Source organism: Seriola lalandi, unplaced genomic scaffold, assembly GCF_002814215.2.
Source record: "Seriola lalandi dorsalis isolate HSWRI2012SDOR001 ecotype SW California unplaced genomic scaffold, Sedor1 jcf7180002054956, whole genome shotgun sequence".
NCBI lineage: Eukaryota > Metazoa > Chordata > Actinopteri > Carangiformes > Carangidae > Seriola > Seriola lalandi.
In genome coordinates this window covers 1645275-1666581 of record NW_019525507.1, presented here as the reverse complement: position 1 = coordinate 1666581, position 21307 = coordinate 1645275, and positions in this window count along the sequence as shown.

Genomic DNA, 21307 nt, shown 5'->3' with positions numbered 1-21307 from the left:
TAAAGTAAACTGTAACTGTTGGAAGATGGAGATGGACCAACATCTACTGTATGGTAAAGGCACCAGCATTTTAAAGGAGCTGTTTGTAAATTTTGCTATTGCTACATAGCCAACGTTAGCATTAACAGCTGCTTGCGTACCAGTCTAGAAGAAACATTGCGAGTTCAGCCTCACACTTCATTCCTCTTTTTGCCGAGAGCTGTCTCTAGCATTGGAAAGCAACCCTTTTTGTTTTGTCTCAATTTCTTCTTTTCTCCTTTTGAAGCACACTAACCGTCACTTTCCGATACCGAGTCACTGTCGCGTCCAGTCTGCCCTGAAGAAGTAACGCTGCTCAGAGGACATATTTTCACCTCTTGTGTTATAACTATGGCTGAAGCTTTTGACAAAATTGGTAAGTTATCCGCCGTTAAAACTAAAGTTAGCTATGTAGCAATAGCAAAAATGACAAATGGCTTCTTTAAAAAGAACAAAATGTACTACTGAAGCATTAATCATAAGACCCCTGTTAGAAATATAGTGCAATATTTGGGTTCCTCGAATGTCTTTGTTGACATTTAAACACAAATTTTCAATATGGTAAATTTCCAAATTTCCACCATTTATGGCTTTTGCTGCCACCCTACAACAATGAAGGAGCTACATACCTTGTTTCCTCCTCAGCACAGTGGCAGCATAACACTACTGAGGTAGGAAATGTTAATAAAGAAGCGTTTCCACACACGCTGAATAACTGTTCTTGTTCTTGCTTTTTTATTGGTGACCACTTGCAGAGCTGGAGTAAGGGTTCAAACACTGGTAGTTTTGTAATGACTAACTTTTTACATATCTTAAATGGCCCATTTACTATAAAGACAAAAGTATTATGTATGATATACTGGATATGAAGATGAAAATGAAAATTCATGTTGCAAAATGAAAAGAATCTTCAAAAAAAAAGTCATGAAATGACATGAGAAGCTCGAAAGGAACATTTCTCTATTAACTTACAAACAGAATGAATTCCTTTGTGTAAGAAACTGTAATTAAAAGTAATATTTAGGGCAGAGCACATGCATTGATAAAATATGCATATATACAGACATCTACAGCATAACTTTGTGCATGCTGCATCTGGTGACAGCATTGTGTTCACACTTCAGCCATGTAGAAAGGATCCTTACTTATGTAGGCTAATGGCTAGAGTGACTCTCTTATGGACAAAACACTAACATGATGTGACATGCATGTCTGAATGGTGGTAAATGTACCAGACCCTATTTAAATACTGATGAGATGCATGCTGTGATAGTATAATAATGTTACATCAATATTTAAAGCTGTTAATGTATTATTTTATGGGATTCAGACGTTTATCTGGCGGAGTTCCTGGATCACACACATTTATTCCCGGGCTTTTATTGCAAAGGTCTCTTAGGTCTCTGTCCTTTTGATTTCACTCGGTCATAGCTTTCATCTGCAGCCAATGTGTAGTGTGATTTATTTTTTTTAATTTAAAAGTAAGGATTTAGTTTGGGTGCAATGTGGGCACATGGTAAAACATGTTCCTCCTGTGCATCCTGAATTATGATCCATTAATCACCTTCAAGGAAAACTGCTGGAGCTTCTAAACCCACTGGCTTGACTCAAAACACAAAAAAAAATATTCACTTGACCCTCTGAATTATTAAAGAGCGTAGTATCAGGTTTTTGATGAATATTTTAACCGTGCATCATTTATGACTTCCTGACACGGTCCAGAGATGTTTTCCTATGTACAATTAGGAAAGGTACGCTGTCATTGTAATGACCAGACTTGAACATGGATGATGTTGTTGCCTCCTCTTCCTCTGGCAGCAGTTGGAATAATGAGCCGCTGATGAGTCACACCGTGACAGAGGTGCAACTCAATTACCCTGTAACAACAAACACAAGACATGAAGAAGTGCAGTTTGATGATTCCGAGGCGAAACGGAGCATCTTGTTTGGCTGTCTTGTAGCTTAAAGATTTGTTTGAACGCCCGTTCTCATAAACTCCACTGGTTTTCCACTGTAGCTCCACAGAGCTGCCTGCCCCATCCGCTTCAGATGAATGCAAATTTGTAGTGTTTAATGGCTCACTCGTGTCAGGCTTTCACCTCTCTGTCTCGACATGAGCGAGGAACAAAAAGGGCGCATTTAGCAGGCACCTTTTTTGTATACAAGATGTCAGCACCGCCTGAAGAATCTGACATCCAATCAACCACCACACAAACACCCTCACACAACATGCTGACATCACCAGAGGAATCTGACATCCAATCATCCACACAAAAAAAACAAACAAAAAAAATTACTAGACTATTTGTATTTTGTCAAATACTAAAGAACATGTGGATATTTTACAAAAAATGAAAAATCTTGTTTTTTCCAGACTTTGTGTATTATCATCATAAGATATACTGCATGTATGCATTTGTAAGTAAATAAGCCCAATTCATACATTATTAATTGTAATAACTACTAGAAGAATGTTGTGTATGTGGTCATCACTGAATGATTAAATTAGACACTTTTAAACGAGATCTGTTTTGTTACAGGTGAAAAATATTAGATTTTTACTGCTGAAGATAAACGTATATTCAGTGAAGATCTTAAATCCCTACAATGGTTGTATAACATGAACAGCCCAGTGACTCCTGTAAGTTTGTGGGTGTCTGTTTCTACAAGTTTTTGCTGTATTACATTCTTCATATTTGAAGAGAACAAATGTACAACACTTGGATAAATCACCAAACCTGTGTACAGCATATTCATTTTATGTGTTTAGATATTTCAGTATGAAGAACGGCACGTAGTATGTGGATGACCAAACATTAAACCACTATATCCATTAGCAAGCATCACATCCCGAAAACATGGGCATTAATCTGCTGCAGTAAAATCCTCGACTCTTCCGGGGAGGTTTTCCACAACATTTTGATACTTTTGCTGCAGGGATTTGTTCCCATTCGGCGACAAGAGCATTAGTGAGGTTGGCCACTGATGTTAGGTGATAAGGCCTGGCTCGCCATCAGCATCCCCAAAGGTGTTGGATGGAGTTGAGGTCAGGGCTCTGTGCAGTCCAGTTGAGTTCTACCACACTAAAACGAGGGAAACCATTTCAATAAGGATCTCACTTTGTGCATGTTGTTCAAAGTTATCCTTTTAAAACAAGAAAATAACTTTTCCTTCCACTCCTCTACTACAGTTTGCATGACAACTTCATACTAATACTAATCTTCACCCTCAAACAAAGACTTAAAGGAGTAATTTGTAAGTTTTGCTATTGCTACATGGCCAACAGCTGTTTACTTACCAGTGCTTTCCTTATTTACTTGCAAAATGCTGTCTCCAGTGGTGGAAAGCACCCCTCTTTTTTTACTTGAACTTTTCTTATGCTCAAGTCAGCACGCTAACCAGTTATCGCTGGCCCATCTCTTCACTTTCCGATACCAACTCACTATAGCTCCGCCCTGAAGGAGAAGCACTGCTCAGAGAGCGTATTATAACCTCCTGTTGATGCCAACATTGGCTAGTAACATGTAGCAATAGCAAAACTCAAAATGAATTGATTTCTCACACTAACTTCACTCACATAATTATTGCAAACAAGCCCATACACAAACACACTTTCTGGTTATTTCCCATTGAACAGGGCGAGGGCGGCTCCTGTACACAAAGAAAGCATGGTGGGTGTTGATTAATACGGGGCATAAAATTCAAGTTGGCAGCCCCAGAAAAATAAACAGTCCTCACTTTAATTAACTCTGCAGAAGAAAGAGTATGACTAAGTCAATATTTATCACGTCTAGCGATGGAGGCCCACGCTGGCTTCCCCCACTAGGCCCAACGCTAATTACCTGGAGGCCAACAGGAGCGCTGCTCAGAAATGATGAGATGTACGCTAGATCGTTTCTTAAATTTCCCCCAAGTGCCAGGGGTAACACAAAGCAATCGCATTAGGGAAAACACAAACACACACACACACATACACACCTTTTTTTCTTTTTTTTGGTAATTGGCTCTAAAATATGGACAGATGAAGAGATGCATGATTAAAAATAAAAAAAGTTTGTGTTGCAACAAACTGAGGCAATGTAGTCGCACAAGACAGCCTCCACCTGATGAGAGGGGGATTTGCAAGCTTGATTAGGAGCAACACCTCTAATTGTTTGTCAAAAAAAATATACACACAAAAGGTTCAGAGAAAATCCTGAGGCTTGTTTCTTGCTGTTTTACTCACCGCTGCATACAGACTCTATGATGCCAGTGACGCACTTACAGTGAACATGCACAAGTGGAAATCATATGGTGGCTTGCGCTGCACACCATAGAATAAAAAAAAAAAAACTGCACATACTTGCAGGTGGATAAGAGAACAAAAAAATCTTTGAAGGAAGCATTCATCTGGGAAGCTTCGAGTTTGCAGGGTCACAGCGAGCTTGCTGCGAGAGCAATAAACCAAAAAGATATCATATTCCCTTTTCACAGCATGAGGACTCGCCTTATCCACTACTGGGGGAAAAAAAAATACGTCTTTGAGGGAACAATTTTAATTAACTCCCCATTTAGACGTTTTGTGTTTGGTATCTTTTCCCCTCCTTTGCCCCCCCCCACCTCTCCCATCTCTCACCATTTTTCTCTCCTTCCCTTTCCCTCTGATATGAAATGGTTTCAGGCACAACTTGCTTGGTGTAATTGTCTCCAAAATGGCGCTATGAAGGTCGAAAGTGAGTAAGGGGCATTTGAATAATTTGATTACGGCACATTTTTTAACCTGCAAAGCTCTTAATCCCACGGCGACCAGGGAATGTTAATGAGTCACCTGCCTTGTTGTCCTCGCCGATAAGAGAGGGGGGGCGGGGGGTGGGGGGGAATATTTTCCTCTCATTTTGTTTGGTGGGAAAAAAAAAAAAACTACCTCCAACACAGCTGATAGACAACCCCACACACACTACTCTAACGCAGCGCTGAGCTCTTTAGGGTATTATTTCCAACCAAATCGTAATGGCCCCCAGCTGTTTCACATATGTACTGCGATAACTCATAAGCAATTAATGAGACAATGTGACCCCAGCAGATAGAATGGGGCTTCACTCTCATCAGTTATCTGCTTCCTAGTGCTGTTCAAAGAGCCGAAATGGAGCTTATATCTCACACGGGCGTTTCCAGCTTATACTCTTGAACATATCAGGGCCTAAAAATGCAGGAAGTACCTAGAAAAAGGGGGGCAAAAAAAAAAAATTTCATTGGGAAATTGGGTTTTTTGGTAAAGGCAATGAGTGCACTCCTTCAAGAAGTAAAATTGGGGCAAGACCATTTTTAAGAAGGAGAAGATGGGCCTATTGAACATCACTGTGGAAGTGTGTTAGCCAATCTGAGGCTGTCGGAGTGAAACCTTTCTTCTTCCTTTTTTTATTTTATTTTTTTTCTCAACCTCCAATTTTCCTTCTGTATTAACTGTAATTGAAGAATCTCAGTCTTACCTCTGACATGACTGGTTGTTTTTTTCTTCTTCTTCTTTTCGTTGAAAGATGTGTCAACCCTGATAAAATACTCCACTGTAAGAGCTTGAAACTGACAAAAACACTGCAGATGTTTTTTAGTCAAAACGCCTGAACTCTTCGTCTTACCGAGCGGTGAGCAACAACCAGAGGTACAAACTGCTCAGGGAACAGATGGACAGCGCACACTTTTTTTTTTTTTTGAGAGTCATAATTTCATAAGTTTAGTAGGCAGCAGGATTTCACACTTTGTTAATTTGTATTCACTGTGAAGCTGAGAGACAGACCAGCAAAGGAATTTCTTACTGAAATATTCATCAGAATCCCACAGGGCTTGTACTACAGAGACGCCAGCATATAACAGAAAGCAAATAACATCCAAACTAAATTCATTCAGGGTAAACATTTTGCCCTTCCAAACAAGTCACAATTACAGCGACTTAAGAGCTGCTTTCTCCTGGTGTCGATGATTTTTTATTTATTTTTCCCCCACCAGCAAAGAAAGAAACAGAAATCTTTTCTTCCTTTTCAATTAGATATCAGCTTTTCTGACAGTCTGGCATGATGAAATGAATCTTAATGCCTGCTGCTAATGCAAACGCATACTAATAGTCTCAACCCGTGCTTAAAGATTCAAGACTGAATACTTTATTTTCATCTCGGCAAACTTGCAAAGAAAACACACAGCGTGCTCAAGCTAAAAAGACAATTATTCCACCAGTAGCACCAACTCCACACAAAAGATCCCCAACTGTGGAAGGATAAAATCTATTCTGTTTGTTTTTGGAGCTTTCTAGGATCCACTGACTCCTCCTTGGCAGTGGTCACATTCAAGACGGGCGTAGTGGGGGCAGTTGGTGCTCAGGAGTTCAGTGCATCTGTATCTCTTTGACATGTTGTAACACAAGTATTTGGGCCGTCTCTGCCTTCTTCTCTTCCCCATAAGTAAGTCTCCATAAGCAGAGACACAGCTTACATAAGCAGGGCAGCTGGTAGGATGTTTATCACAGTTGTCTTTGGAGTTGTGCCGCCTCTGGGTTTAGGGCTGCTCGGGTCCAGACCGAGCCAGGAACCTCCATCGCTGGAGGACAGGCGGTTTCCATGTGGCTCGCACCATGATGCATGAATGCGGAACACAGTTATGAATACAGATGTGTTTACTCTGTCCTTCTTTAATGTCTGCATGCCGACTGTGACAGTGTGTAAACTCATGCAACTGTGGCTACATTCATGCTGCAATTGAAAGGGTTCCAATTCTGATGTGTAATGTCACCTGCGGCACAAATCTGATTTACAAGAAAAGCATAAAGATGCATGGAGACACATTTGTTTTCGGTTCTGATATGCACGTGTGGTGCAAAATTGGATCCTGAGGCATGCAAATCTGCCAGCGTCTCCATGACAGTACATAAATCTTACATAATTAACCTGAGAAAAATGTCATGATTTTTGCACCCTTGGCAGCTCGGCTGTTAGAGTGTTAGCATGGATGCCCAGAAGACAAACAATGGAAGGAAACCAAAAAAGCCGAAATAATTGGTGTTTAGGGAGAAGCCTGTGTTCAGTCGGAACTCCAAAGCGCAGACATAACAAACAGATGTGTTCAAAACAAGCAACAGGCTCGATGAAGATACTTTAACATATGCCATTATTTTTGCTTTTACTCCGTGCCGCCGTGTGTTTCTGTGGTCTTTTCCTGGAGCTGATATGAAAGCAATGAAAATTACAGGGGGGGGGGCTTTTAATCTGAAAATATCAACAATCAGCTAAACCAAATGTAACCTAACCTAACCCTAACTTCTTGGACAAACTGAAACCAACTGAAGGGGAAACAGCAACACAATTACAAGGTCTTCCCTCTGTTTAAAGTGCCTTTGGTGTTGTGAAATCTGCAGGACTCTGTGACATAAAGGGTGATAAACATCTGGCTGCAGGGACGTCTCATGCAGCATAATGACATGCTTATAATGAATGCTTAGCTGTAATCAATGACCAGCCCTGATGTGTGGGTGGCTAGAGACCCTGCAGGCCCCCGCAGTGTTGAAAAATGATCTCCGACGTGACGGTATGGAATCTCATTTGTTTATTGTTCTGATGCTGGTATTCTGAGCCGAGTCGTGGTCATATTGAGAGAAAACTCTCCCTAAATTAATGCATAATTTGTCGAGGTGAATTTAGCTCTGTATTCGGCTCAGTGGATTGCTCAGCAGGTTGCTGGCAACATGGAAAGAAGTGTGAAACGGCACTGCTGTCTAACATTAGCTCTAGCTGGCACGCTCTCCCACAGTCATGCTGTTAAACCTCGTCTGTACTTCCTGGCCAAGAGGAATATAAAAGCAGCAGCTTGTATTTATTGTAAAGTAGCAAAGTACTTCTTCTAATAAAGCAGTTAATTCCAACAGATAGTTGTATTTGACCGTGTCAGTGAATAATGGAGCTGAAAGTGTGTGGAACTTTTGTTTAGAGTGGATGAATTGTTTGGCATAATGACCCTGGTCTTTGTTATTATTTTTTTTAAATTCTAAATTATGCTTAAATTGTATTATGTAGGAAAATTCCATCCATAAAAAGCAACATAACCCATGGCAATGCAAGCAAGCCTACACAAATTCCCTCAGACTGAGATCAGCTGAAGATCTGGAGCTTATTCTGTGTTCCTGAATCCAGCCTTCAGTGTCATCCTCTTTTAATTGGCTTGACAGCTGACAGATGTTTTCAGCAGTTTTTTTTATCCTTGATGTACTTTGGGGATTTTCTGAACAAGTCTTGAGCAACTCCCACCCATTCAGGTGCTCTCTCTCTCTCTCTCTCTCTCTCTCTCTCTCTCTCTCTTACCTCTGAGCTGCAGTGTTGGCATCTGAAATGCTCCACTGAGGCACATTTTGGATAGTGTCATTCACAGTTTCACCAAATCTTCGCTCGCCTTCTCATTTCTCCAGCTACTGCTGTCACCTGCAATACATGCAATACCTTAGAGTCAGCATATCAGAGATGTGAAACTTCCCCTTAAAGAAAGACTGAGCCCAGATGGTCCTCCTCTTATGCAATGTGTGCACCCAGGATTTCTGCTTGGCCCTTGGCAGCACCTGACGTTAGCCCTATTAGCACGGGACTGGTATTATGTAAGGATTTCGTTTGATTAATGAATTACTCTCCAACCTCTTGTTTTGTGAAACACTGGGCGATAATGTAATTCCTCGAGTGCCTCCATTTATAAAGGCTGCAGAAAGGTACAAATTTGGTGGAAGTGAAACTGAACTAATCAGAGTTCACTTACTCTCAGGAGACATTTGTCTTTGCCAATATACAGTAGGTAACTTAGGGTGGAATTACGGGCACAGGTGATTTGTACAGGATTAAAACCTAACAATCTCAGCAGTCATTAGAAATCACCACATGATCCCAGGTAGCTCGTAATTGGTCCTGAGCGATTAGAGCTTATGTCAAATAAGCCTACAGGAGCTGAAGTCTCCAAATATCCTCGCTGCCAACTCCTGGATTCAGTTGCATTCCCTCGGTGTGGCCAAATATCCGCTGAGCTGCAGCAGCATTGGCCCCAGCTTGCAATGTCAACAAGTCCTTTACCAGGATAAGCAAGAGAATTTCCCACAGCAGGGAGCTAAAGGGACTGGGGATGAAATCGAAAATTTAATCACCGGAGCATCATTTTCTGACTCGCGGATGCTGCCAGAAATGTTCATCTGAACAAGTCTTATAACAGGTTTTAACTAGTTTTAAATGTGTGTTGTTGTTTGTACAGATTCATCCCTGAAAAATAACAGAGTTAATAAAAGGCAACAGAATAAAATCAGATCGTATCAGGGCAAATCCTCTTTAATTATGTGGAAACATGAGATCCGACAATCTAATAAAAAGCTCAATGTTATTTCTATTTCCTGATTTTAACTTACAATTATGGCAAACTGGATGGAATAAATGCATTTAACAGATTTCCCCAAAGAGCCTCGGCTTTTCCTTTTTATCCACACAAATCTCAACGACTTGTTAAGATGAACATTTCCCTCCTCACAGGAGCAGACTTATCCAGTCTTCCATTTGAATAACCAATTGACAGATCTCTCTGTGTTCACTGGAGTCAGGAGGAAGGTCTGCCAGAGCAAAGCAGAACTTTCAACATTGACTCGGGCTTCGGCGAAACACGTCACAGAGCTCTGGCCTCAGCAATGTCCAACCTGAAGTTAATAAGGATGGCCAACTTGTCCTGCTTGTTAGCCGCGGCCTCGGATGTTGTGGGCTCATACGGAGAGACAGTGACCGGCGGTACTGAAGCCTGAGATAACGATAGATGGGATACCTTGCTCCCTGGGCTGTCAGAATCTCATGTACTCGAGTGTCTAGCAGAAGAATCACAAAGGAATATTTTTGAAATGAAGGGTTTCATCCTGAAGCATTCATGTTACATGAACATGCACATTTTCGTCCAAATTTAACCACAGACCGTGTGGCAAAGTTTATTAACAGAAACCTTAAAGCTGCTAATATGTAAATGTAACATACGTACATGTACTGAATTTCCAAATATGAAATGTATGTACATATACAATTAAAATCATGTAAAATTTATGTTGCATAATATATGTACATTACATAATATGTATCCATTCCAAAGCCTGTCAATATGTTATTATATGGAGTGGATACCAAAAATCTGAGACTAAATCAATAAGAAAAACATATATAAGCATATAGAAGTTTTATATGGATGTTGTTTTAATAAAGTTGCATGTATAAATTAGGTATATACTAACATGTATGGTCACAACATGTTATATCATAAAAACTCATATTTCTTTAACATATGTACATATAGACATTTTACTATGGGTATTTCATATATGTGTATATATACATTATTTGTTGATATATATCCCCATATATACCATATACGGCAACATCACTCTTGATATAGGGACACCTCAGCTCGTTGTTTCGGTTCTGACCTGCAACTTTCCGGTTCTGATTCGCTGTCACTCCTCTGATTGGCGTCATACCCAGATGCAGACAATAAAAGCTCTTAAATATTTATTGTATGCATTCAGGAAGATCAGGATGTTTTTTTTACTTGTAATACACCGATTTTAGATTTTATTTATTTTTTTTTTTTTCTTTTGTGTTTCCAACTCAGTCAGCTGAGAGAAGGCGTCACTTTTCCACCACCAAAAATCATCTCGAGTCCATTGGAGGTGTAATCCCTTTATGGCCTGAGGGTAGAAATGACAGGATGATGTCACAAAAAGGGGGTGGGGGGTGGGGGGTGGATAATTCCCAAAGACTCCTCATTTCTCTTCAACTTTCCCTCATTAATTCCTGATTCTTCCAACATTTGAGTGAGTATTTCTCGATTTCCTTACCAAAAATAAACTGCCAGAAAATGTACTGTAAAATGTAACGGATGCCTCATTTGACAAACCGGCTCATGCAGACCTGATCGTACAGCTGTTCTACTCGCTCATATTTCCTCCTCCCGGGGAATGTGCTGTCTACCTGAGCTGATACAGTCAGCACATTGAACTTGGAGGGGCCTGAAAAACAACGCGAGCAGACAGAGAGCAGCATGTTGCCACAGCAGGGCTCCATCTCGGAAAGCAACTGTTGAAAGCACTGTTGCCCTCATTCTGTTATGAGCTGCGAAAGATGCATGCTGTTGGCATTTCCAATGTGGATTCAAATCCGAGGGGCACGGGATCTCTCTCTCTCCCATGTCTGTGCCGAGCCACCCTTTGATGGTAATCATTTGCATCTTTTTTAAGTGTGATCTTTTTTTTTTCTCTCATCTTTTGTCACAAGCTTAAATCGCCTGCGGTGGGAAACATCTGTATGGTGGATGAACCCTGGGATGCGGATTGCACAACAACTTGTTAAATGTCACAACTGACTCTCGCACCGAGAACAAACCCAGGGCCCCGGCGCCGTGGCTGTCGTACACGGCACGTTGGACAAACGACGCCATTTATGAAATGACAGCACAGATAGAGGGGTTCAGAGGCATTCAAAGGGTGCTCTATCAGCGAGTTACTGATCTGAGGCAATCGTAATGTTCTTCTCTTTTCCTACTTTTCGTGTCGAGATGACAATAAGATCATGTTAATTAATTCCTTCTATGTGCCGCTATAATGTGGTGTCATCTGTTCAGTGATATTGCCTCTCTGACAGCGGAGCTATCAGGCCGTGGACAAATCTCTCTGACGTACCACGAGGAACTAATGATGTTCCTTCTTTCTAACCAGCTGTCATATCCCATTCTCCTGCTCGCCACATGACTGATTTTTATCCTTTTTCGCAGGTTCAATTGAGTATTTAAAGGTCGAATTGTATTTGCTGAAGAATAGAAATGGGAGAAATCATTGGTAAATGTCAAAGTCAAGCTATTAGATTTTCTAATCAGCCAATACAGATCTTGATAGTGTGGCCCATTTTTCGGGCCTAAATGATTTATTTTGTGGTCAAACCCTGCCTTCGCTTTTCCCTGCCTATCGAGTCATCTGACACACGCAGTATGATATTCTTATCTTTTATAGATATCAGCTTCATCCATATTTCATTAAAAAGTGATGAAATAAAAACTAGTTTGTTAAGTCATCGTCAAAGTCTGCTCAGTCACTCGTAACAGGTTTGGGGGCCGAAGACGCCGGAGAAACTGTATCAAGACTGTTTGAGTGTTTCCTGATGACACGCTCTGGCTCTGTTCTGGAGAGGAATATGTCCAATGATGGAGCTGGTGTTAGTTTTACTTGTTGAAGCAGTGGAGTATGGAAAGCATAGTCCTCACCAGTAAGATGAATGCACCTGCTTAGCTTCAAAGTTAAGACTTAAATGGAACTGATGCAGCATATCAGCATGGTCCATAACTGTAGGACAGGGACACATTTTCTGTCTTGGTTCAATACTCATTGAGCACATTGGGTTTGAAATGAATCAACGACCTTAAGGTTCAAGTGCTTCATTTTCATGGTGTCCCTGGTAAGAGTTCAGTCCGGGAACTTTTTACAGCACCACTTCTTCCTAGATTGTTTATTTGATGCCCTAAAAATTGTAATTATTTTTAAGAAGTGCAGCAATTTAAAGCAAAATTCGTAAATTAGAATTGCATTTACATAAAATTGGAAGTCCCACAAAAGACTGACTTCAAGAAGGAATACTGAAAATCCTGGATTTTAGTCTCTAAACTCCAAATCCAAATTCTGGATCCTACATTTCCCATGATGCAAATTGATAACATTTTTTTTTTTAATAGAACCTCCCTGACAAATGTCCACATCTTCACAATTCATTCTTGATCTTGAAAGTTCAGCTTTTGCACCAACACAGACGAGAAGACCTTGAAATCTAATACAATTTGAACATTTGAACGTTGAACATTTCAACGCAACTGAGCGAACTCCATGGATGTCGGCAAGTAGCTGGCTGCTGTTTTTGAGGTCAAGAATGAACCTCATCCACCGCCCTATTTTGTGACTCAGTCTTTCTCATAAATAGCTGAGTTTTGCACTCCTGAGCCAAAATGATTCACCAAGGTTATTTTTTCATACTTGACAAAGCTCCTTGAGAGCCACAGGAGAAGACGCTACACAGCTGCTTTCACAGGGTGAGCAGAAACTCCTCATGAAAAGGCTGTGCAGTTCATTCAGTGTAGGAATAGTAACTGTGTTCAGAGGCGGTCCCTGCATTTTCTGGATGCTGCAGCAAGAAGATGAAACTTTGAAAAAAAAAAAATACGGTCAAAGCATCCACGGTGATTTTCATAGGGTTAAATAAATGTTCTTGAGTGGACAAGTCGGTCCAATGAGGTCTGAGAGAGGATCACCAGGGAAGATAGCAAGTGTCAGGAGTTGTCCTCATGTCACAGACTTCTGCCTTTTGTTTCCCTCAACCAGCGTACAGTTTGTAAAGCCTCTAAAATAATAATTTAAATGCGGCAATTTTGTGATAATCAGTCATTAATTTTACACACACAATACAGTGGAACACAGCCAAAACAACACAAAATGTCTGACAAAATACTTACGGACTGCAAAGGATGATGTGATTATGGCAGAACATCAGGCAGCTCAAGAGCCGCTATGTTATGCATATGTGCTTATATTACATTTTTACGATAGCCTGGAAAACACTCTCATTACACATTCCTCGCAGCACAAAGAACATCAAAATTACACTCATAAAAACTTTTTAGTGCTCCGACTAACCACATATTACATCTCAAATCACAGATTAAAATGCCACACACGACTTCTGCTTCTGAAGTTGGAAAAAAGTCTGCTAGGTATATTTTCATTTCATATAAAGAAGCCGGAAAAAAAAGAGAGAAAGAAAGCGAGAGAACGAGGGGAGAGAGAGAGAGAGCTGCGGTCTCATAAATGCAGATGGCTGCTAGACGGTAGGAAAGCGAGCGTCGCTGTTAGCCTGTGGAAAACCCTGAGAACAAAAGCATGAGCATCCATCAGGCTGCCGTTGAATAGAGCTCCCTCTGGGGAGCCAGGGCAAACAGGCCTCTCTTCTCTCTGTCTCTGTTGCAGCACTTGCTACATAATAAGGATAAGCCCTCCTAGCTATCCAACTGTGCACGCAGAGTAAACAATTACGTCTCTTTTTCATGCTAGGGAAAGAGCTGGAAAGCTTCAGTTTGTACTCGGCTCCCACCTGGTACTGCTGTGTTAAGAGGAACAGAGGGAGGGAGGGAGGGAGCGCGACTGGGATCGTCACCCTGACCTTGCTGCCAGAGACTCTCTGGAGCTCTTTCATGTCTCACGACAGGAGGAGAAACTATATCCATTGCAAACAGTCAGAGGCTAATTGTAGATTTGAATCTTGAGCCGGACCAAATGACACTTGGAGCTAGGAATTCCAATTAAGCGAGCAGCGAGGACTGCGAAAGGAGGCTGGAGCAGGAAGTGTTTGAGGAGCGTTTGCCGAGCAGCTGTTTGGAATTGTGTTTGTTTATGCAATGAATAAGTCATGAATGTTGAATTATCCGGCTGGGTACAGTGCAAAAACAATGTGGGGGCGGTGGTGAGGGGAGGGGAGCAGTGGTCCAAGGGGCTTCTCGCTGTAAAAAATAAATAATCCAGTAGTCAGTAAAAATGAGCGTAAACACACAGGTTTGACATGCTGAGGGGCCTCAGGTGGGTCATACGGGTGAAGGATTGGAAAGATATGAAAGGTTGAATGAAGTGGGTCTTAGCTATAAGCCCCGCTGCTTTACTCCCCACGCTGCAGGGTGCTCCAGTGTTCAGAGAGACCATCTCGTGAGCAAAAGGTCGCAGGTTCAATCTCAGTGGGAGCCCAGAAAAGGCCCATCACAAGTCAGTCAGTCCGTCAGTCATCGGAGCGGCTGGTGCTTGAGCGAGAAGCCGCACCCTCCACCTGCTCCGGCTAATTGCAGTTCGCTTCAGATAAGAACGCCGTCTAAGTGCTTAAAAGGAAAATCCACCCCTGGATTCCGTTCCACTGTTATAGTGAGCTTAGTGGAAGTTCAATCAGGACGACGACTTCATTGACGATTGATCCCTCGCCCGCTTTAATTCGCAACAAGAAGACACAACTCCCTTTTCGCTTGCATCATCCAGTCAGCTAAGCTTCAGCATATCCACTCCCTCTCCCTCTCCCACACCCACTGGGGAATTAATCGCAAATCAATGTGCTTCTTTTTTTTTTTTTTATAACTTTAAACCTGCTTATTCAATATGGTGTTGCCACTCTAATTGTTGTTAGTGATCTTAATTACATCACCACCAGTATGAAGGATCCCACTATGGAGACAAACTATTATTTTTCACACATTTTGAAGCTACTTTGGGCAAAATATGAACATCTCTTCCTCTTTGAACTCAGTAGATATTATGAGAGATATAATGTATTTGCAAGATTAAGACATGTGAGTACAGAAAAGGCACATTTGCTCTTCAGCACTGAATCTGACATTTACAGTTTTAGAAGGACGGCACATTGTTATAGCTGCAGCAGAACTGTCTGTGTTAGAACATCATTTAAATTTAGCAAGGGGGATTTAGGAAAGTACATCATCAAACAACAAATCAGGAAGGGTGCGTGACCAGTAGCTTTTCAGAACTCAAAATACCAGCAAATGGTCTGTCAATACTCATTCCTCAGAAGATGAAATACTAGTTCCTCCTGCACTGTTGCTTCCAATATTTTGCAGCAAGGTGAGTGTCAAGTGTCTCCTCTATTGCCTCTCTTCGATGGCCGCCGAAAAGATAAAAGTAGAACAGCACACGTGTTCTCACCAAAGGAGGACTTGTGAGATTGCAGACCGCATTGTGTGCCGGCTTTCGGCGGGACTCCCACGGGTCTCCCATTATCTTCCCCCCGAGATGATGATTTCGAAATATAAGCCACTTCTTGCAGCTACAACCTGGCGGCTGAAAGGAAGACGATGAAGCCACAGGGCCACGAGCTGAAAGGTGATGCCTTGAAGAATTTTCCCTTCATTGGAAGTGAATGCAACGACCGCTTTGACCTCGTTAGAGACCAGTTATTTAAAACATTTTTTCTATCGTGTCGTGAGCGCTGTGGGAATGTGCTGTTCGGCAGAAATGTTACTTTACGGTCGTGGTGAAAGATGGAGAGAATTATCAGTTACTCTTGTTCGCCATGTGCAAGGAAAGGAGGGAAACAATTTTTTTTCAGGCTTTGAAAGTCATCTTGCGAACTCACACCAGCAAGGTTGGTTTAGCTCTGTCAAAATAACAAGGCCTCAGGCCCCAGGCTGCATGTTTCATTGCTAAAAAAAAAAAAAAAAGTCTGTGTTGGAGCTGTTTTTACTCACACCTCAACATCAGAGTGTTGTTACTGCGCACAGACCATGCTGAGAGACGGGGCATATTTCTCTGTTGGCACCTACAGCAACAAAGTAACCTGCCATCAGGAAAATGATCTTACAGGGGTTATTACAGGAGATCAAACCACATGTCTGGAGTTCATCACAGCGGCTTGAGAACCTGGACATGCAGTCTGGGGTAATTATTATACCTATATACCTATAACTTGAGTTTACATGGCGACATTATGGTGATTATTGAGAGTATTGTCTTGTCTTTCAGATGCCAGGGCATTTACATTTCTCCCACCCCTTCTGGACACCACCAGAGTCTGTGGTTGTGATGTGAGCTTCATCAAAGGAGCCTTTTTTTTTTTTTGAAGAACTCCAAATCTTCAACACCCACTGGTCGAATCTTTTGTATTGAAAACATGTAGAAGTAGAAAACAGGACACTGCAGCTTAACAAGCAGACAGCCATGCAATTTGATTATGAGGGATTTACTGGCCATCTAGCAACTAGCTCTGCCTCAGTGACGGCACACAACTCTCCAGAAGCCCTGACCTCTCAAGTGCAGTTACACGCCCTCCAACTCTAAAAGAAGAGGCGACTTGACGAATGCTGCATCAGTCAAGAATACGCAAACATTTCTCTTTTGGAGTAGGTTTACCACCTACCTCCTTATCACAGACCAGTCTCCCCACTGAACTCAGAGAGACTGGACTGATATCAATCCTCCATCAAACTCCAGTAAACAAGCACAGAATTATAATCTCTTACACTAGTCATTCCTGAGCCGGTGAACAGTATTGTCTTGGAGATAGGGTCAGAGAGACGGTAAGAAACTGCACATATATGGTTTGCTGTTTGCTCCGATTTAGCAGCTTATCAGCCCCCTACTCCATCACGTTCCCATGTTGCAATCAGGATATTCATCAGTTTAGACAGTATTCACACACAGTCTACCTGTTAGTGCATATCAGTTGCCTCATTATTGTCTTATCAGGTTAACCCTCATGTCTGCATGCTTCCTGAACAGGGTTCAAACCCCCGTTCGTCAACAGTCGTGTCTGTTCTTGAACAGCAGGCAGTTTAACAGGCATAACAGGATGCAGTCAACCTCCGAAAGGCATCACTGTCTAAAAAATAAATGTGGCTGTAACAGAGGGCAACAACTAGACCTCGCTAACTAAGACAGCTGATTAGCTAGCTTTGAGCCAACCTTCATCTATGCAACCATCATTTCCATTTGCACTGCCCAGATTCAGAGCTCTGACTGAAACCAACATCTCTGTCCCAAAATGACTCCTGATGATGCGCATATATAATATATTGCATTAAATTGGGCTAAATATTACTAATTTGTTAAAAGTTGACCTTCTGGTCACTTAGGCCGGTATTTTACATTCACAAGCATATGTAACTGTCAACTGTAACCAACCCTGCCCAGCAAGAACAACATAACGGGTGTGTTACTTGTGTTTATCACATCAGAGTGTTTCTGTTTTTGGTTCGTCTCTCATCCTGTCCCCTCAGCAGCTGTCTCTGACAAACAATGTGATGCCTAATTATTCTAGGGGTGTAGTGAATTGAGCTTTTTTTGCTAATCTTCGCTTGAGTCCCTGGTGTTGTTGGTGAATGATCCCTCTGTATCTCGGGCTAAAGGTTAATCCCTTTTTTATAAGCCCACAGCTGAGAGTTAAGCAAAGTTTCCTCACCTATTGATGGGAAAACATTATCTTATTTTTATGTTTATAGAGTCACGGAGTAAATGCATTGCTCTCAGAAGAGAGGAAACACCCACACACAATATCTTAACAAGTCAAAGGAACACTTTTTTTTTTCTTTCTTGCCCGAGGATAATCGGCCCCTGCGTATAGATATGAAAGCCAGTGGATAAAATTAGCTTATTTAGCGTTCTATAGATCTGATGTGTCGGGCTCATCGTTCGATCTTCACACAATACCATCAATCTAAGGAGCCACGTAAGGAATTGCGAGCGTTGCAGGGGTTAGACAAGTCAGATGTGTTCGTGTTCGTTCCTGCCTTCAGGTTAGAATGTGATCAAAATTTAATTGTAGTCAAAGATAAGTTCCACAGCAGGCATTTCCAAGGGGCTCTGTTGCTATAATTGGCTTACATAATTTTGTTTACATTATTATAATAAAGGCATCAGAGAGAGAAAGAGAGAGAGAGAGAGAGAGAGAGAGAGAGAGAGAGAGTGTTCCACAATAATCAGGCAACATGTTAACCTGGGAAACAAAATGGATTAGATTAAAATAAAAACAATTATACCAAAATAGAAATAAGTGCAGATGTTATGAGTTGTGTTTTATAATACAAGCAGCAAAATACCTGGAGGCAGGATGAGGGTTTCACACACAGTCTGGCATCTCCTACTAGGCTTGAAAACTACTGGGAAACATCATGGTAATACAGTACACGGTTAACGCCCAATGGACAGTGGTTCTTTTTTTTCTTTTTTTTTTTTTTGATTTAAGCATCTCATATGGTGAGACTGTGCAAAAAAAATGAGCCCATATGTTTAATATGTTTAAGGTAGGTTTTCACTGTTGTGCGACCTCTAGCGGCGGTAGTTAATATGACGGGAGTAAGGGAGGAAGTCAGGTGGCGTAGCATGTAGAGCATGAAAGTCCGCCTCAGGAGGAGGTACGTGTGGACGGATGGGTCGATAAAACACACAGCTTTCACTTTAAGTGCACTGGAATTGGAACAGTTCAATAGCAAATTAAAAGTTGTATTATCCTTCTGCTGTTTAGCAATGACCATAATCTTGACACACCCCAACAGCAAATTTCGCACTATAAAGAATGGCAGCTATGGAAGATACACTTCCTTTAATGTCAGGAGCAGGGTTATGGTCAGGGTTTGGGTTATACCTGAACAACCTAATTTCTTGCTTTATTGTTTAAACTCAGTCTATCTAAATAAAGTGTTACTAGCATGGTTTAGAGTGTGATAGGTTCAGGCTGCAAATCACTTTTCTTCAGAAAAACTGAAACATGGAGAAGTATCCTCTTTAAAATGTGTCCATGTGCATGTTAATGTGCCCAATCAGAGCTGGAGAAGAATTTAACTTTTACAATGAAAAACATGGTGCAACCAAAATGAAACGACATCAAAATGCATGTTTTCATCTTTTCAGTATGACACTGTGACTATTATTTTAAATTAGCGATATAATTTTTGCAATTCAGAGGAGGAAAAATAAAAATCTCACACCGGTCTTCGCCGCTGGACAAATCAAACGCATCGCAACTCGTGCACGGGCTGAAGCGTGTGAGCCAGTGGGGAAATACACCCTCCAAAACAAAGCAATTTCAGGCAGATCACATTCCTGCAGAACAATCCCCTCACACTAAATCTATTCAAGATGAATATTTTGTTCTCTCCCAATTGGAAGTGTCGCGTAAGCCGGTGTAGTTTCTCTGAAAGCGAGAAACGATGAATTTCCTTGGTTACCTCACCAAACAAACTCCTGTCCCAGCCTTTCATTGATTGCCTCTGCTATCTCAGTCCAATTGAGATGTGTGCCTCTTGAAGCTGGCTGCTCTGCTGGGTTGTTTTCACCAATATTTTAGCCCGCCTGTATTTTCATATCCTCGCAGCTTTGATTGTGAGTTGTTTACTTTGAGATAAAATAAAATATATAGCACACATTCTACCCCCCCTCCCCCGTCTTATATTAATGCACTACTATCTCTGCTTTATTAAAATGCTGCCCTGTTCTCATCATCATAATTACTGTGCTGTGGATAATATATGTGTCCTTTGCCCTTTTCCTTTAGAGGAAGATAATATCATGCTTGATGCTCTGACTTTATTGGATCATGAATTTTGAGCTCTAATTGTGCATGCCATTTTTTAATTAGCAAGTTATTATAGGAGGTCGCATTGCAGATGTGCGTGGCACTCCTGGCCCAGGCCACACACTTGATGTATTTAGCACCAGGAAATGACACCTCATACCCCCAGCTAAGGCACCTGTTTTAGCGGGCTGGCAATGACGACACACCCCGTGCACAGCCCGCTCTGCCAGCGCTAATGTTCCAGCAGTTAATGATGGGGCTTTTGTTGGGCAGATGACACAGTGCTGAAGTGCTGTGGCTCACTAACCTGCTAACTCACACAAGCGGAAGGAAGAATCAGTGACCTCTGCTATGATCTCTCCCCAGCAGTGGAGATTCTAGATTCTGGGCGAAGAAGCCCATCGAAGAACCAGCAGTCACGTGCAGGCTACTGGCAGACGTGACAGTTCACAGATGTCCCTAAAACGCCTCTCGTATGCAGGTAATCTGGTAGATGCTAGCTGCAGCACACATCACGCCCCACTTAGGGGTGGTTTGGGGGATCTGCTTAAAAATATTTCACAAGCAGCTCAGTCTCAGAAACATTTAATAAATCGAGCATTTACTCAGAAACAGCTTGTGTATGGGCTGCAATTTGAATATGATGAGCCTCAGCCAGGAAAGGATTGTGTGAGAATTGCATGAATTATACACAAGGTTAAGTTTAGGCAACAAAAAAAAAAAAGGGGGGGGGGGTTGCTTTGATAAATGGAAGATTTTGCTGCTAATTACATGTGCAGACATGCACAGTTTGTTCTGGCACACTTTTACATCCCTTTAAACCAGCACCCGTTAAAGCCATTCACTGTGACTGAAATCTTTGTTTCACCGTTAACAATCACCAGAAGTAAAAATGTGAAAAAAACTGTGCTGGTACACTCATACCCCTCATTTATATTTGACTAAAAGTGCTAATACATTCTGCCACATCTACATCTCTTTTGTGCTGTATAGCTTCCTGCAGCGCTATAGCGTAATATAGAATCCACAGAGAAAGGAGAATCAATCAGTCTTGGGTCTTAAAGCCTTTTCATTTGGTATAAAATCAGTTAACAGTTTGCAGCTGATATAGCAGCACTTTGGAGGTGAAAAGGAGGCAAAATTACCGACTTTTTAAACTGAACTCGCCTCACACC